Source organism: Bubalus kerabau, chromosome 20, assembly GCF_029407905.1.
Source record: "Bubalus kerabau isolate K-KA32 ecotype Philippines breed swamp buffalo chromosome 20, PCC_UOA_SB_1v2, whole genome shotgun sequence".
NCBI lineage: Eukaryota > Metazoa > Chordata > Mammalia > Artiodactyla > Bovidae > Bubalus > Bubalus kerabau.
The window spans coordinates 1,743,946-1,757,464 of record NC_073643.1 but is presented as its reverse complement, the minus strand read 5'-3'; positions in this window follow the sequence as shown (position 1 = coordinate 1,757,464).

Here is a 13,519-nt window from a genome sequence, read left to right as displayed (position 1 = left end):
ATGCCATCCAACCATCTCATCCTCTGTCATCCCCTTCTCCTGCCTTCAATCTTTCCCAGCATGAGGGTCTTTTCAAATGAGTCAGCTCTTCGCATCAGGTGGCCAAAGTATTGGCATTTCAGCTTCAACATCAGTCCTTCCAGTGAATATTCAGGACTGATATCCTTCAGAATGGACTGGTTGGATCTCCTTGCAGTCCAAGGGACTCTCAGGAGTCTTCTCCAACACCACAGTTCAAAAGCCTCAATTCTTCGGTGCCCAGCTTTCTTTCTAGTCCAACTCTCACATGCATACATGACCACTGGTAAAACCATAGCCTTGACTAGACGGACCTTTGTTGGCAAAGTAATGTCTCTGCTTTTTAATATGTTGTCTAGGTTGGTCATAAGTTTTCTTCCAAGGAGTAAGCGTCTTTTAATTTCATGGCTGCAGTCACCATCTGCAGTGATTTTGAAGCCTAAAAAAATAGAGTCAGCTGCCGGGAGCCGGCATATTGCATATTGAGTGAGGATGTGTACTAGCTCAACTGGAATTCTATCACTGCCGGGAGCCAGCGTGAGGCACTCCGCCCATGACAAAGGTCATGAGGAAGGAGGCTCGGCATACGCAAAGGCGGGATCGAGCCTCAGGAGTCCCCCTGGAAATTCTCGAGCATCTACCCCCCAAACCAGAGTCTGCCTACTTTCTGCTTTGTGCTTTCACCTACACCTCTGACTTTACAGGGGGCTGTCTCCCACTACCTCTCTCTGAAAAAAGAGTTAGCTTACAGCTCCAGTTAATAATTCTTGGATGTGACAGTGTTTCAACCTACAAACTCCTTTGGAAATCCTCTAGCCTGCCTGAATGGGTTTTTCCGGCCACATGTGATTGTTCAGAGCCTCCCAACTGTGAGAGGCAGGAGATGTTCTAAACTGCCTAAACACAGATTCCTTTGAGTAGTTAAAAGATTGATTAGAAATTGTATTGGTGAAGGGTTTTTCACTTGTTGGGCCAATGTTTGCTGCTAAGTCTCCATTCCCCTTACCTACTGTGTCCTTGGCAGTGTATTGATTGATATAATGGGTGTATAGAAATGTAAAATGCAGCTTTGTCCAATGCTTTTTTGGAGGCTGATGCCTGACTTTGGAATAATCACCTTTAGAGAAAAATAAGTTTCTTAAAATGTTAACAGGCCTCCGGGCCAGAAGATGATGTCAATCACCTGAACTTTTGCATATGATAAGTTTGCAGGAAGAAAGCCTGGCTTGCTGCATGACTCTACCCCTTCCCCCATTATCCTCTATGCATAACTTAAGGTATAAAAACTACTTTGGAAAATAAACTGCGGGCCTTGTTCACCAAAACTTGGTCTCCCCATGTCGCTCTCTCTTTCAACTTCTGGCTGAGTCTCCATCTGGAGCACGGAACCCGCCATGCTTGCTAATTATGCCTGGGCTTCTAAGATCCGACCGGTGAGGCCTCAGTGTCTCCTCTCCTTCGGGAGAACGGAAGGACACCTGCGGCCTACGTAAGTGGTGCAAACTTCTTGTCTTGAAGTTTTATTGGTCTCCCGTGTAAACCAAGCTACTCAGCCTCTTTTCTCCACTGAATTTTCCTACTGAGCTATCCTCATTCTATTACTCTTTATATCTTTGATGAATAAATAATTAAATAGGTCGCCGACGCCGTCCCCGCTTCGAATACCCTGGATCAGCCGGGGCTGGACCCCGGCAGTCAGCCACTGTTTCCACTGTTTTTCCATCTATTTGCCATGAAGTGATGGGATCGGATGCCATAATCTTTGTTTCCTGAATATTGATCTTTAAGCCAACTTTTTCACTCTCCTCTTTCACTTTCACCAAGAGGCTTTTTAGTTCTTCTTCACTTTCTGTCATAAAGGTGGTGTCATCTGCATATCAGAGGTTATATTATTTTTCCTGGCAATCTTGATTCCAGCCTGTGCTTCATCCATCCCAGCATTTTGCATGATGTACTCTGCATATACGTTAAATAAGCAGGGTGACAATAAACAGCCTTGACGTACTCCTTTTCCTATTTGGAACCAGTCTGTTGTTCCATGTCCAGTTGCTTCCTGACCTGCATACAGATTTGTCAAGAGGCAGGTCAGGAGAGGATGTGGAGAGTAGAAAAACCTCCTACACTGTTGTGGGAATGTAAATTGGTACAGCCACTATGGAGAACAGTATGAAGGTCCCTTAAAAACTTAAAAATGGAGCTAGCACATGATCCAGTCATCCCAATGCAGGGCATATATTCAGAGAAAACTGTAGTTTGAAAGGATATGTGTACCCCAATGTTCATTACAGTGCTGTTTACAATAGCCAAGACATAGAAGTAACCTAAATGTCTGTTAACAGAAGAATGGATAAAGAAGATTCAGAACATATTTATAATGGAGGATTTGTTGCTATTCAGTCACTTAGTCATGTCCAACCTTTTGCGAGCCCATGGACTGCAGCATGCCAGGCCTCCCTGTCCTTCATTATCTCCCAGAGCTTGCTCAAACTCATGTCCATTGGGTCACCATCCAACCATCTCATCCTCTGTCATCCCCTTCTCATCCTGCATTCAACCTTTCCCAGCATCAGGGTCTTTTCTAAAGAGTCAGTTCTTTGCATCAGGTGGCCAAAGTATTGGAGTTTCAGCTCCAGCATCAGTCCTTCCAATGAATATTCAGGACTGATTTCTTTTAGGATGGACTGCTTTGCTCTTATTGCAGTCCAAGGGACTTCATACTCAAAGTTTGCTCTAAGATCTTTGAATCTGGTATGACTGGGCTACTTCCGAAGATACCAGAACTATGATTCATTGGAAAATGAGTGTCCAATGATTATGATTGTCATTGGAAAAGACCCTGATGCTGGGAATGATTGAAAGCCAGAGGAGGAGGGGATGACAGAGAATGAGATGGTTGGATGGCATCACCAAATCAGTTCAGTTCAGTTCAGATGCTTAGTCATGTCCGACTGTTTGCAACCCCATAGACTGCAGGATGCCAGGCTTCCCTGCCCATCACCAACTCCCAGAGCTTACTCAAACTCATGTCCATCAAGTAGATGACAACATCTGGCCCCATCACTTCATGGCAAATAGATGGGGAATCAATGGAAACAAAGTGACTGACTCAATGGACATGAGTTTGAACAAGCTCCTGAAGTTGGTGATGGACAGGGAAGCCTGGCATGCTGCAGTCCCTGGGGTAGCATAGAGTCAGACACGATTGAGTGACAGAACTGACTGACTGAAAGAGTTCCATTGCTGTCTAGAAGGGAGAATTTGGAAGGACGTAAACAAACAATTTGGAAGGACATAGCAAACAAATAACATTTTTAAGAAAAATTATGAACTCTATTTACAAAAATCACTTGTGTAAAAATTTTTAAATGAGTCATCTTTGCATATATGAACTTTATCAGTAGAAAATTCTGGACACAGTTACATTCTTATTTTTGTTCCTCAGCCTCCACTTTAATAGACAGAAATATTACTACTATACTTAGTAGTAAATGAACATTTAGATAGTATTACCTTTTCAAATTCTTGCACTAGAAATTTTAGGAAATGAAAAAAAAATCATTGATTTTTCCTGAGGTCTTAAATGTAATATAAATATTCTTATATAAATAAAATGTAATTTAGAAAGAAAAAAATGCATTATTTAAGAAATGTGAGGGAGTCATAAAGTCAATGAAATGCCTGTAAGTAATGTGGTAGGATGAGAATAAGATAATGTGTGGTGATGATTGTTACTAATGTTATAGCATCATTATTCATAGTAGATAAAAAGTAGAAAAAACCTGATAGTCACTTAACTGAAGAAGGGATCTACAAAGTGGTATTGTATCTTTAAAATGAAATATTACTGTCCCAAAATGATGAAACAAAATACTGATATGTGGAACAACATGGATGCAACTTGAAAACATTATCTTCAAGGAAAGAAGCCTGACAGGAAAATAAACAAATAAACAAATGAACAAAACATATGAGAACAAAAAAAGGTATCACATGATTCTGTTTGTATGAGACATCCGTAATAGGAAACCACATAGAATTAGTGGTTGCTATGGGCTAAGGAAGGAGAACTGACGGGTAGCAGGTGGGCACTTCTTATTGAAGTGATGAAAATATTCTGGATTTAGAGACTGGAGATAATTGAACAATCTTGAAAGTATAATTAAAAAACAATAAAAACAAGAACTGCATACTTACATAAGAAAGATCAATTCTATGGTATATGCCTCATATTTCAATAAAAAAAGAAAATACGGTCAAAGTGTAGCAATATTTCTAAATGTATTGAAGGACACTGTTTCAAAGACACAATGACCAATCCAAAGGAGCTGAAAATGACAGAGGAAGGATCTTTTTGAGTTTCATTAGTTTTCCTCTTTGACTGGACAAGGAGGAGATGGAATCAGGGTGACTGTGAAGCACACCATACAAACCAATTGCTGTTTTCTTCTACCATAGATCAATTTGGCAGCAATAGTGAGGCTTCAAAACTCAGCCTTTGCAAAGTTGTTTCTGAATTCACAGGGGAATACACAGAAGCAGAAACATAATTAATGAAATGTTTGCTGACATCAAAACCCAGGGGCAGTAACTCAGGGATTTAAGTCCCCATATACCTGGTAAAATAAAAGATCATCTACTTATTATCATTTAGCTACCCAAGACCTGCTCACTTCAGGTAGGTTTCCAGGTCCTATCTTAAAGAATATAAGAGGAAATAACATTTTGAGAAAGAAAAAATGTATTTGTAAGTGAAACATTTATGCCTACTTACTCAATTAAATTAACTCTGCATTTATTTGCCAGAAATGATATTGATTTCTCTGATTGGGAACCATCTTCCTGAACTTGTTATCGTTGGATAAGTGTATACATGAATTGAAGGTTTGTTTCATTTTGTTTAAAAAATAATACAACCACCACAGTAAAAATAAAAACTTTCAAATTAATTCTCATGTGAAAAAACATCATATCTATTTAGGCTTAAGGAAGAAGTTCATTAAATGCATTCTATTCTTATATACATCAAAAACATATACAAGTCAAGAGGGAGGTGATATAGTGGCTGAGTTGCTTTGCTGTATGGCAGAAACCAACAAACACTGTAAAGCAATTTTACTCCAATTAAAAAAATAGGCATAGCAAACATGACACACACACAAAGACACATACATGAGAGAGGGTGTGTGTCTCTCAGAAGAATTTATTGTCTCTCGTCTCATTTCCATTTTATAATATTACAGCCCATTTAAAATCCAAACAGATGCAAATGTGTTCTATTGTTTTTAATTCCTTTTAGATCTTTTCTTTCACTCATCAAGCGACTTGATTTTTGACAACTATCTCTGCAAAGGGGTAATGAGTATTGTGACAAATCAATAATAAATTACTAGGAATAAAGGTTGATAATAATACTTAAATGTCTCACTATTAAATACAACATAAAACCAGTAACAAAATAGTGATCATTATTATTAGTCAGTGACAGAGTCATTATTTCAGGAATTAATACAAATATTCTTAAGCCAATCATGTAGTGAGAAACATTAAAGCTGTAATCCCATTTTGTTTCCATGTAAATACTTTCAAGTGGAGAGAATCCTTAGCCCTGTCTACTGCTCAGCATCTCTAATACATTACGGTCTTGTTCATATTATTTTGAGGAGGAAAAGAGAGATCAGTTCAGTTCAGTTCAGTCACTCAGTCATGTCCGACTCTTTGCGACCCCATGAACTGCAGCACACCAGGCATCCCTGTCCATCACCAACTCCCGGAGTTCACTCAGACTCATGTCAGTGATGCCATCCAGCCATCTCATCCTCTGTCATCCCCTTCTCCTGCCCCCAATCCCTCCCAGCATCAGAGTCTTTTCCAATGAGTCAACTCTTCGCATCAGGTGGCCAAAGTACTGGAGTTCCAGCTTTAGCATCATTCCTTCCAAAGAAATCCCAGGGCTGATCTCTTTCAGAATGGACTGGTTGGATCTCCTTACAAGTCCAAGGGACTCTCAGGAGTCTTCTCCAACACCACAGTTCAAAAGCATCAATTCTTCGGCACTCAGCCTTCTTCACGTCCAACTCTCACATCCATACGTGACCACTGGAAAAACCATAGCCTTGACTAGACGGACCTTTGTTGGCAAAGTAATGTCTCTGCTTTTCAATATGCTATCTAGGTTGGTCATAACTTTCCTTCCAAGGAGTAAGCGTCTTTTAATTTCATGGCTGCAGTCACCATCTGCAGTGATTTTGGAGCCCCCAAAATAAAGTCTGACACTGTTTCCACTGTTTCCCCATCTATTTCCCATGAAGTGATGGGACCAGATGCCATGATCTTTGTTTTCTGAATGTTGAGCTTTAAGCCAACTTTTTCACTCTCCACTTTCACTTTCATCAAGAGGCTTTTGAGTTCCTCTTCACTTTCTGCCATAAGGGTGGTGTCATCTGCATATCTGAGGTTATTGATATTTCTCCCGGCAATCTTGATTCCAGCTTGTGTTTCTTCCAGCCCAGCGTTTCTCATGATGTACTCTGCATATAAGTTAAATGATCAGGGTGACAATATACAGCCTTGAGGTACTCCTTTTCCTATTTGGAACCAGTCTAAATTAATTCAAATATATCCATTGAGATAAAAAAAAAGCCGGACTCTGACATGATCTTGTAGGAAGTAATATGCCTCATAAATGACATAATAGATTTGGTTCAGTTTCTCAGCAGTCTATTCTAGGCGATTTTTGTTATTGGGTAATAGATACCTGAAGAAGTGTTAGTCACTCAGTCATGCTGGACTCTTTGTGCCCCCAAGAACTGTAGCCCACCATCCTCCTCTGTCCATGAAATTCTTCAGGCAAGAATAGTGAAGTGAGTAGCCATTCCCTTCTCCAAGGGATCTTCCTGACTTTGGGATCAAACCTGGGTCTCCCATGTTGCAGGCAGATTCTTTATTGTCTGAACCAACAGAGATGCCCCAATAGATAGCTTTGCCTCTTTAAAGAGTGGGCACTTGACTGGATGCTTTTCTGAATACAAAAATACAATTATAGAAAGAAATGTGTTCTGTCTTATGATATTTTGCAGATGTGCAGAAGTGTTACCTATCCATGTATCTTTGTTATTTATTTTTAAAAATATTTTTCTAAGAGTATAGATAAGAACAAAGAGGAATGGACAGAGACAATTGCTCCTCCGTGAATGAATTCATTTTCTTGGGAATTACTGAGAAGACTGAGAACAAAGTGACCGTATTTACCTTGTTTCTCCTTGTTTATCTCATCAATCTTCTGGCAAATCTTGGAATGATAACCCTGATTAGGATGGACCCCCAGCTGCACACACCCATGTACTTTTTCCTCAGCCACCTCTCCTTCTGTGACCTCCAGCGGGGCGTGCTCCCTGCTCGTGGCTGGGGTTTACCTGGTGGGAAATGGCACCATTTGGCAGATGCTCTGATACACACGACATTAGCATTCCACTTACACTTTTGTGGGTCAAATGAGATTAACCACTTCTGTGACTTACCTCCACTCTAACTTCTTTCCTGCTCTGATACACAGATCAATGGATTGACAGTATTTATTGTTTTTGGAGTTATTGAATTGAGCTCAATTTCAGGAGTTCCTGTCTCTTATTGTTATATCATCCTTGCAGTCTCAAAGATCCATTTTGCTGAGGGGAGGTTCAGAGCTTTCTCCACCTGCACCTCCCACCCAACTGCTGTGGCAATTTTCCAGGGAACTATGCTTTTTATGTACTTTAGGCCAAGTTCACTCTACCCTTTAGATCAAGACAAAATGACCTCATTGTTTTACACCCTTATGATTCCCATGTCAAATCCTCTGATTTATAGCCTATGGAACAAGAATGTGAAAAATGCCTTAGGAAAACTAAAAATAAAAGGTGGCTTCAAAGATTTATATCACACATATGCACACACATATAGTAATTACTCTTGCAAAATTATATGGTATGACACATGAGAAATATAATTTTATCAAGTTATTTAATAAATGAGTAGCTATATTAAAGTTCAGCATAAGGAATTGTTGCAGTTTTCAAAACTTGTCATGCTTCATTGTATGACTTGATCTTATCTATGAAACTTTCTCTGTGCAAAACTTCCTGGCTCTTCAAATTCTATCATTTTTGTGTGTATCCATTCATTCAAACTTTATTATTCCAAGTATATTAATATTCATCAAATATTTAATTATTCTTTGTCTGCCTCTAAGTGCTTTACATTTCTTGAAAAACTCATTAGTTTGTGTAAAAATGGACCTTATAATCTAGATGAATAAAGAAACATTTATTAACTAACCACACATACAATTCATAATAAAGTTTAAGACTTTCATCAATTAAAAAAACAGGGTTAAAAATCTAGGAACAAATGTCAAAACATAGTGTGCAGAAGAAAGGTTTTCTTGAATGGAGATATTAATTGTCAGATTCAAAAATTTGGGAAGGAAATGATTCTAGGAAGATAATTTGACACTTGCAGAGGTCTTGAGTTGAGCAGCTGTATACCTTTCCAGGGGATTCCCAGTGGCTCAGTGGTAAACAATCTGCCTGCCAATGCAAGTGATGCAGGAGTCTCGGATTCAATCCTTGGGGCAGGTAAAGCCCCTGGAGTAGGAAATGGCAACTTGCTCCAATATTCTTGCTTGGAAAGTTCCATGTACAGAGGAGCCTGGCAGGCTCACAAAGAGTTGGATGTGCCTGAACACACAGACACACACATACACACAGCTTTTTAGAATTAAGAAATCCAAAACTGAAAGCAATTTAAAGTGCCTTGGTAAATTGCTTAGTTTTCTTTAATAATTAGCTATCAACTCCTCCTCTTCTTAGCTCTGATTAAATGTTCCTTTTTATAGTTCACAGACAACCATTTCCTTTAATCATTCTATTTGATATCGTCCTGTTTGTGAAATCATGGCCTACAATATGAGATTGTGAACAACCTTTGCTCAAGGATTCTGCATTCTGTCTGTATTATCCAAAGCACTTACCTAATGTTTGGGACACAAATGGAGAAAGAGAGAGAGAGAGAGAACAAAGCAAAGAAAAAGGAAGGAATAAAAAGAGTAGATAACATTTTTGAGTGTTTATTAGGCATCAATAATTAACAAAATAAAATTTAACTGAAGATATGGTATGTGCCTTGAATACATATATGTAATAAATTTTAAGAAAGAATATAAAATGGCTGTGAATACTAAGGTGCTTATCTATAAAGAAGATACACATCACACTAGAAGTAAAGAGCATTCAGCTGTATACATTCTTAACATGTATCTATTTTGTGGGTTTCTGCTCTAGAATCTGATGCTAAAGCACTGAATCAGCATGTCTAAACAATACAGATATATTTGAAGAAGCATGTAAAATTCATGTACTTATTTATTACAGTTGCAAAAGTTAGAAAACCACTGTTTCTTAGATTTTCTAGCTATCATTGTAGAGTGTCTTTGTGCAAAAACATTTCAGAATGAAATTAAAGCCCAGGAAGATTCTCTGGCTTCCACAGGGGGACTTTGTGAGAAACTGACCTCTTACACAGAATCACACTGGAAAGAATTTATGAAGAATTGTTTTTTTTAATAAAAGACTTCAGGGGTTTTCACCTCTGATGTGTTTTCTCAATTTACACACAATATTTTAGAACTGTTATTTATGAGCAGAAACATGGTAGAAATCATTTTTTGAGATATATTGTCCAAGAAACGGAGAAGGCAATGGCACCCCACTCCAGTACTCTTGCCTGGAAAATCCCATGGGTGGAGGAGCCTGGTAGGCTGCAGTCCGGGGGGCCGCTAAGAGTCGGACATGACTGAGTGACTTCCCTTTCACTTTTCACTTTCATGCATTGGAGAAGGAAATGGCAACCCACTCCAGTGTTCTTGTCTGGAGAATCCCAGGGACGGGGGAGCCTGGTGGGCTGCCGTCTATGGGGTCGCATAGAGTCGGACATGACTGAAGTGACTTAGCAGCAGTCCAAGAAAAATGGAGTGTTGGTGGATTGTTGCTAATTTAGAGAATATAAATGTGTAATCTGGTTAGGTAATCTCTCTCTTTTTGACTGCTCTGTATCAGAGCATCTAAAGATTCATTTATCTACATACTGGCTGTTATTATGAGATCTAGTGGATGTGAACTAAAGGCAAGAATATTTTAAGTCCTATAAATGGAATTATAAAATTAAAAATTGACTTATTCAATTGTCTGAGGGCCTCCCACCTCAATTTACCAATATCTCCCTGGAAGAAACTTGTACACATAGATACACCTCAGCTTTTGTGACTATCCTAAGGATATGGTAAAGAATCTGCCTGGAATATGGGAGACCTGGGTTTGTTCTCTGGGTCAGAAAGATCCCTTGGAGAAGGGAATGGCTACCCACTTCAGTATTCTTGCCTGGAGAGAATGGACATAGGTTCCTGGTGGGTTATAGTTCATGAGGTCACAAAGAGTCTGACATGACTGAGTGACTAACACTTTAAGGGTCGACATGTCTCCAGATCATCTGACTCTGACAGACAGTAAGACCTTCATTCAAGAATGTCACAGAAAATTTAAACCATATCAAACACTTTCCCAACCATGACAGTATAAAACTGGAAATCAGTTAAAGAAATAAGGTTTAAAATTTGCAAATGTATAGAGATTAAACATATCCCTGAACAACGAGTAGTTCAGAGAAGAAATCAAAAAAGAATTAAAAAATATACTGAGACAAATGGAAATAGAAAAATATCATGCCAAAAATTAGAGGACAATAACAAATTACAACAAACACAGCTTAAGAGAAAAGTTTGTAGTGAAAAAATGCTTACATTAAAAAAAAAAAAAAAGCTAGACCTTTTATACCCCAAGGAGCTAAAAAAGGAGAACTTTGAGCTTTAAGCCAACATTTTCACTCTCCTCTTTCACTTTCATCAAGGGGCTCTTTAGTTCTTCTTCCCTTTCTGCCATAAGGGTGGTGTCATCTGCATATCTGAGGTTATTGATATTTCTCCCGGCAATCTTGATTCCAGCTTGTGCTTCTTCAAGCCCAGCATTTCTCATGATGTACTCTGCATAGAAGTTAAATAAGCAGGGTGGCAATATACAGCCTTCACGTACTCCCTTTCCTATTTGGAACCAGTCTGTTGTTCCATGTCCAGTTCTAACTGTTGCTTCCTGACCTGCATACAGATTTCTCAAGAAGCAGGTCAGCTGGTCTGATATTCCCATCTCCTTCAGAATTTTCCACAGTTTATTGTGACCCACACAGTCAAAGGCTTTGGCATAGTCAATAAAGCAGAAATAGATGTTTTTCTGGAACTCTCTTGCTTTTTCGATGATCCAGCGGAGGTTGGCAATTTCACCTCTGGTTCATGTGCCTATTCTAAAACCAGTTTGAACGTCTGGGATTTCACAGTTCACATATTTTGAAGCCTGGCTTGGAGAATTTTGAATAAACTCTTCAGATTTTCTGAAATCTGTATTAGCTTAGAAAGGGCAAGATCTCTAAATTGAATATGACCAGTGTTAATAAACTATATTCAAGGACTATTTGTGAGAGACACTTTTGATAATGGAAGTGTCATTTCTGTGGCTCTGAAAACTGCAAAAGAGTCAAACAGAACATACAGCTATTTATAGAACATACAGCTACAGCTAAAGACTTAAAATTAGGCAAAGAAATATATTCCAAGATACAGTACTTGGCAATAGAAGCACTCATATATGTCTTTGAGTGTATTATTTATGGTATTTTAGCTTTTTAAATCTCATGTGACAACTATATTCATTAAGGAGACATCATCTAAAGTCTTACCCAGATGAAGAGTTAGTCACCTAGTCATGTCCATCTCTTTGTGACCCCATAGACTGTAGCCTGGCTACTCTGTCCATGGGATTCTCCAGAGAAAAATACTGGAGGGGATTGCTATTCCTTCTCCAGGGCATCTTCCTGACCTAGGGATTGAACCTGGGTCTCCTGCATTGCAGGGGGCTTCTTTACCAACTGAGCCACCAGGGAATCTCCCTTACCTAGGTGAGCACAGTACTAAATATTATGAATTTAGTCAGAAGTTTTCATTTCTTTTCATCTTTTATTCATCCAGCAAGTATTCATTGAAGACCAAATGTGTTTTCTAGGTAATTTTCTAGGCATTAGAGATATAAGATACAGTAATAATACCAGAAATTTCTACTCTCTTGGAGTGTATAGAGGGAGAAGGAAATGAGACAAATAAATTATTGCATGTAGTTAATGTATCATTTGTTTCTAAGCAAAAAAATATATTGTTAATGGGATAAAGAGTGATTGTCTCATTATATTAGATTTTCAGAAAAGAATTTTCTTGGAAGGTGGTATTTGAATAGGCACATACATGATTTAATAGGGGCTTCTCCGGTAGCTCAGACAGTAAAGCGTCTGCCTGCAATGTGGAAGATCTGGGTTCAATCCCTGGGTCGGTATATATACTGTATGTCACTGAGTTCAGTGTGAGGATTGGCATGGTATAAAACAGACTCTACTTGAACAATCACTTATGAGCATTTGGAACTGAGCATACTATAGAGGACTTCCCTGGTGACTGAGACGGTAAAGCGTCCGCCTACAATGTGGGAGACTCGGGTTCGATCCTTGGGTTGGGAAGATCCCCTGGAGAAGGAAATGGAACCCACTCCAGTATTCTTGTCTGGAAAATCCCATGGATGGAGAGGCCTGGTTGGCTACTGTCCATGGGATCGCAAAGAGTCAGACATGACTGAGCGACTTCACTATCTATCTATCTACACTATAGAGGGCTTCCCAGGTGGCACTAGTGATAAGGTACCTGCAGGAGACGTAAGCAATTCTGGCTCAGTCCCAGCGTCTGGAAGATCCTCTGGAGGAAGGCATGGCAACAAACTCCAGTATTCTTGCCTGAAGAATCCCATGGGCTGAGGAGCCTGGTGGGCTGCAGTTCAGGGTCTCAAAGAGTCAACAGAGTGAAGTGACTTAGCACACAGCACGCACGTGCTAGAGAGAAAGGATGACGATGCGTGGAAGGGATAGGTAGACAGGACTCTGTGATGCCCACAGGTAGAAACTATTTTTAAAATAGCGACAGAAGGGAAAGCTAGGAAATGATGACTATGAACTTTCTTAGTTCATTGAATTGGCTAAAGTAAAACAAGATCCAAAAGGGCAGCAGTAGGCAATACAACTGAAAGAATGAGTGTAAGAAACAGTCTGTGCTCAGCTGTAGCACCAGCCAGAAAGATGGAACACAGCTTCTGGGGCACAACAGCTGTGTAAGGCACAGGTTTACAAACAACCAGGAAGCAGTGATGTACCAACAATACTAAAAATTAGTTTTGTTTTTTTTTAAGAATTGTGTGTGGTTTAGGAGGAAAGAGAGAGAAGCAGAAGTCACATACCCTCCTTCCCTGTGTGTCTCTGTGTATCTTTTTTTGTTTTGTTTTTTTTTGTGAATTTTTTTTAATTTTATTTTATTTTTAAACTTTAC